The sequence below is a fragment of the Cajanus cajan genome, chromosome 8, assembly GCF_000230855.2.
Source record: "Cajanus cajan strain Asha chromosome 8, NIPB_CcT2T_4, whole genome shotgun sequence".
In the NCBI taxonomy this organism is placed as follows: domain Eukaryota; kingdom Viridiplantae; phylum Streptophyta; class Magnoliopsida; order Fabales; family Fabaceae; genus Cajanus; species Cajanus cajan.
In genome coordinates, this window is record NC_138524.1 from 46,778,221 (window position 1) to 46,783,742 (window position 5,522).

Genomic DNA, 5,522 nt, shown 5'->3' on the forward strand with positions numbered 1-5,522 from the left:
ACATTTCAAAACTAGTCCTTGTCATCAAAACCAATTAAAAAAAGTATTACGTGATAAATGGAATACATCTTATATGTTAGATCAATAGAGAATCTTTAACCTCTTAGGGTATAAGTTTTAACGAAAACAAACTTAGACAATTTTCAAAGAAAAGTTTTTCAAATCATACTATAAATCAATCAATATAGACGATTGGTTATGATGACATGTAGTCTCTCAGATGAGCTACTTTGTAAGACAAATGCATTTAATATATATTTTGTATGATGTGTGATAACCTAATCATATTTTTCCATGATATTCCTTAACAGATCAAAAGAATTATAAAAAAACTTCTTTAGTACTCACACTTCAAAAAGGAACGAAAAGATGTTTAGTGTCAAAGAAAGGACAAGCAAATCCTTGAAAGCATGCAAAATCTCTAAAAAAGAAATTCTTGACTAACACATGCAACAATTCTTTCCGTTTGGTACCATAAAGGTAATATATAGTCTCATTGATCAGATAAAAAGTGATAATATAAGAAAACACATTTATTGCTCACAACTGAGGAGGCGAGATGAGGGATTCAAACTAAAAACTAAAAGAATAAAAATAATGAGCTAGTAATGTGAAAGAAGTTAATTGAGTAATGCATTTTGGTACGTATGTATTAATGATGTTTTATGAGGAGTTGTCTTGAGGTATGATGTGCTAAATATAAAATGAGTAAAGTGATGAGATGTAGCGGATAAGTTCAGTGTTGCAGACTAGCAAATAAGGAAGTGGATTATTACATATTGTAATATTTTGATATGATTCTGTTAAGTCAGACGAAGCAATTTCCAGCAAAGTTTTGAATGACACAAATATAATACATATTGTTATTTCTAACATGTGTGTTAGTGTTTCAAAAAAAACATAAGTACAGGCAAGTTGAAGAATAGAGCATGTGCCACTTCTTATACTAGAACCAAGATAAAGGAAGGAAAGCTTCAAGCATCAGATGGAAAGGTCAAACGAAGCAAAGTCTAGCACAAGAAGGAAAATGATCAAGCTTCAGACGAAGCGTATTCAAGAACAAGAAGAAGTCCATAAAGACCACAAATGAAACTTCTTCAAGTACCAGATGAAGATTAGTCAAGGTAAAGCACAACACGAGTATCAGACAAACCAGAGTCAAATGCAAGATGAAATATGACATGAGCACCAAACGATGTTGGATCAAATACCAAACGTAAGTGTGTCAAGCACAACATAAAGTGCAACATAATGATTCAGACGAAGGCTGGTCAAGAATCAGACGAAAGTCAACTACATATTAGATGAAGGACAGCACAGACTGAAAAGTATTCCAGACGAAAATGAAGTATGTCCTTTAACCAAACCAAAGGAAGTCAAAGCATTGATGATAAATGCTCAGACGAAGATCAAGTCTTGAGATGCACATAGACTACCAGATGTCGACGAAGACTGTCATGAAATCATTTGAAGAATCAAGTCTCAAGGGACAATTCAGGCATCGTCTACAATCATACAAAGAGCTCTCAATATGATCGCGTGCTGGAAGGAAAAGAAGAAGAAGAAATGCAAGCCAAAAAGTCAAAGCATGTGTGTTTATTTAATCTTGTGGAATCAAGATTGTGGGATTTAGATTCTGATTATAATATTGCTTGTACATGGTGTTTGTAAAGAATATTATAGTGGAATGACTTGACTTAGCGGGGTGCTAAGTCTGAAACTGGATGTAGGCCTTTGTATGGATTAACCAATATAGATAATTGTGCAAATTCTCTATCCAAACGAATAATTCAAGATTCAATACAATGATTATACATAAATTGTGTAACCGTTATTGTATTTAATCTCAAATGGGAAACTAAGTTTCACTCACAATCGATCAACATGTTTAACAACTATAATAGAACACTTTAAGACAACTAAGCATATTATTATCCTTAGTTAAATCCATATATAAAATAAACAATATAATATAGTACACATGTAACTAACCATGTCAATACAACAAAAATTAAATTAGTAATAATAAATTATTCATTTAATTACTACTAACTTAATTGAACTCAAATTTGTAATTTAAATTTTTAACATTGTCTACAATTTGATTATTTTAACATTATCTCACAAATTTATAAATTTTAATTATTTTAATACACCTAGCATTGCCTAATTAACATTTTTCTATTTTCTAATTTATTGAGAATAAAATTACTAAGTATATTAAAGCATAAATATATGATTGTTTTCAAGCACTTTAACCGACTAAACTAAATAAGCTCTTAAAACTCATACTCATACCATCTAGAAAACTAAACCAACACCCAAGTATCAAAATATGCACCCAAACAACAAGATCCAACAACACCTGAACCTTTTTTCGATGCAACTCAACAACACTTGGCAGGATAACAAAAATCATACACAAAAAACACAAAAAAATAGGGCAACTTTCAACAACACTTGGCAATATTTCATAAACCAACAAACTAACATTGCATAAACTGGCATTGAACAAAAATGAGAAGAGAACAAACCTTGAAGCGTGCACAAAAAAGTATAGAAGAACGTTGCCAAACTGAAAAACCTCACTAAACTAAAGAACTTGGAAAACGAAACAAACCAACATTGCATAAACCAATAAACTAGTATTGCATAAACCAATAAACCAACATTGCATTGAAAAAACTGGACAAACAAGAGACCAGATGAGACAAACCTGGAAGACAAAGTGTTGTAGTGATGGAGTGAGGTCGCGAAGGTTGCTAGAAATGTTCGTTGAACAATGTTAGAAGGCCCAAAGCCCAATAAAGGCAAATTAGGAGTCCAAAATGGGTCGTTCTTGAATCTGGAACGGGCCGTTCCAAACTCCTAAAAGGCCCTATAAACCCTAGGTCAGAACAGGCCATTCCCAATCCAGAATGACCTATTCTGACATAGGTTGTTATGAGTAAAATTCAAATCCAGAATGGGCTATTTTGATTTCAAAATGGGTTATTCTTGATTCAAATTTTACTCTTAATAGACTAATCCAGAACAGGTCATTCCAAAACTGGAACGGGCCATTCCAGTTAGATTTGATGTCTAAAATAGCAGAGTCAGACACTACTCTCGAGACCGAAAAATTTACGTTAGAAAGTTCCATAAAGCTCAAAATTCTCTCTCTACCTTTTTTATATTTCTGGAGAGATGTGAGGCACATTGTAGTGCGTAAGGTAGCCAAAAAGTGCCTAAAGATCTCCATATTTGAAGATTCAATAAAGCTCGACTAAGAGGTATTTCAGTCAATATTCTTCTCCTTCCCTTACTTCCTTTATTTTAATAAATGTTGCTCTAAATAAAAAATAATCATGTAGACGTCTTAGGGTAAGTCGTGTAATTTAAGTTTCAAGCATGTAAATAATCATCAATAAAAGGGGATCTAATATTTAAACTATTAATTCCTTTTGCGTTAGTATCACCATAGGGTACCGATTTAGGGCGTTGTGGGGGTATCTAATACCTTCTCTAGACGTAACCGACCCCCGAACCCAATTTTGGTTATTGAGGCCATTGTTGGATTTTCAAAAATCTTTTCTTTATCCAATATTTTGAGTAAAATATTGGTGGCGACTCCTTCAAACTTTTTTCAAAAACCGTTGGTTAGGGATTAGTCTGGTCTCTCGGCATTCCCTAACCGATGAGATTTTCAAAACAGAAGTCCAAACCATTGGTCGTAAGATCATAATTTTTTGGGTTATGACAGATGGCGACTCTACTAGCGAAGCTTAAAGAAGGTCAAGCCCAAATAAATGATAAATTAGCAAAATAAGAATAATAGTTCAAATATTTTTCCCCTTTCATCTTGTTTATAAATATTTATTTTTATCTTGTTTATCTTCATCTTTATCTTTTATCTTTTATCTTTATCTTCTATCTTTATTTTTTATCTTTACCTTTATCTTTATCTTTATCTTTCTCTCATTTATCTTTTTCTTTATCTTTTATCTTCTTTATAAATATATGCTTATCTATTTTAGAGTGGCTTTCATATTTATTGTTTGTTTGAATTCTTGCACCTATTTGGAATAACATGTTGAGATTCATGGATGATGAATCAACCTCAGCTCTAAAGTTCTGAGAAGTTTGATGATAACAAAGGATACAAGCCAATAACAAAGGGCAAGCTAGTCAAGAAAGGAAGACATGGAAGAATACAATATGTAACAGGAATAGCTTATATGTTCTTGTATGTTGTGTTGCCTTGTTGAGTTTATTCTGCATGTGTATGCTTTGTGTATGAGTTAATCTTAATCTCAATTGACTAAGAGTGAGTATGATGATGATCTAAATAACTTGGAAAGTTTTCTAAAGTGTGAAATTGAGTTTTTCAAAACTAACTCAAAATAATCGATTATCATTAAAAATAATTTATTATTCCAGCAAGAGGTTCAGGGAACCTTGTAGATGGAACCAACTTCTCCACGAGGGCTAATGGTTGATTCCTTCTCTTCTTCAAGGTTGATATGATGTGAAGGATGATCTCTTCAAGGGTATGAAAGTGGCAGATTTGGTGTTTGGGAAGGTGAAGGGTGACTGATTGAAGTCATATCCGGTCAAATAAAACAATTAAATGCAGTACTAGGAAGCTATCCTTGGTCGTCTCCAAGGACCATCCCTTATCTATCAAAGGTTAAAACACGAAGTTGGGGGGTTTGATTCAGATTTATCAAGGTTTAAAACACAATAAAATGCAAGTAAAATAGTAAGTAAAGCAGGTTGACTCCTTGTTAAGATTGCAACTCTTTTATCCCTAGTTCACTACAAATTTCTCTGTTAACAACTTAATCCTTGTTCCATCCGAGTTAACCAACTAAGCGAAGATTAACTCAAGATTTCCGTACATGAATTAAGCAAACGTATACAACATTGAACCTCTCCCCAGGATTATTAAGCAAATTGTGGTCTTAAACGCAGCCAACCCAGATTAATTAAGCATGAACAGATGTTGAAAACATTTAATACAGAAATCCAATGAAGAAGAAGAAAGTGGAACAGAGATGAATATACGAATAAAACCTCAAATAGAGCTTTCAATCCGCTCAAGGAGCCAACCCCAAAGGTTTTAGCCTTCCATTAAAATGAAAATGCAATAGATAAAATGATGAACAATAGAAACATAAACAGCCAGTGAGAAGAAAAGAAAACTGAGAATATGTATTCACTTCAATATCAGAATGTGAGTCTCAAATACAAGCAAGGAAGCAAAACGTGAAAAGGAAGAAGAGCTGAACAGAAAAATGGGAAGAAAGAAGCAAAAATAGAGAAAAACCTATAGGAAGAAGAAGAGCTAAAACCTAAAACGTGGTCACATCAAGTCTGGCTGCATGGTGATGGAATCATACTTGGGAGAGCAAGAGGAGACACATTAAAAGATCCAAGAGGAGTGGGCTAGAGATGAAGGTTTGGGCCAGTCAAGGCCCAATAGGCCCGATGGGCCTGGGAAGGCCCAAGTGGAACTTTTCATGGGCCATATTTTGTTATAG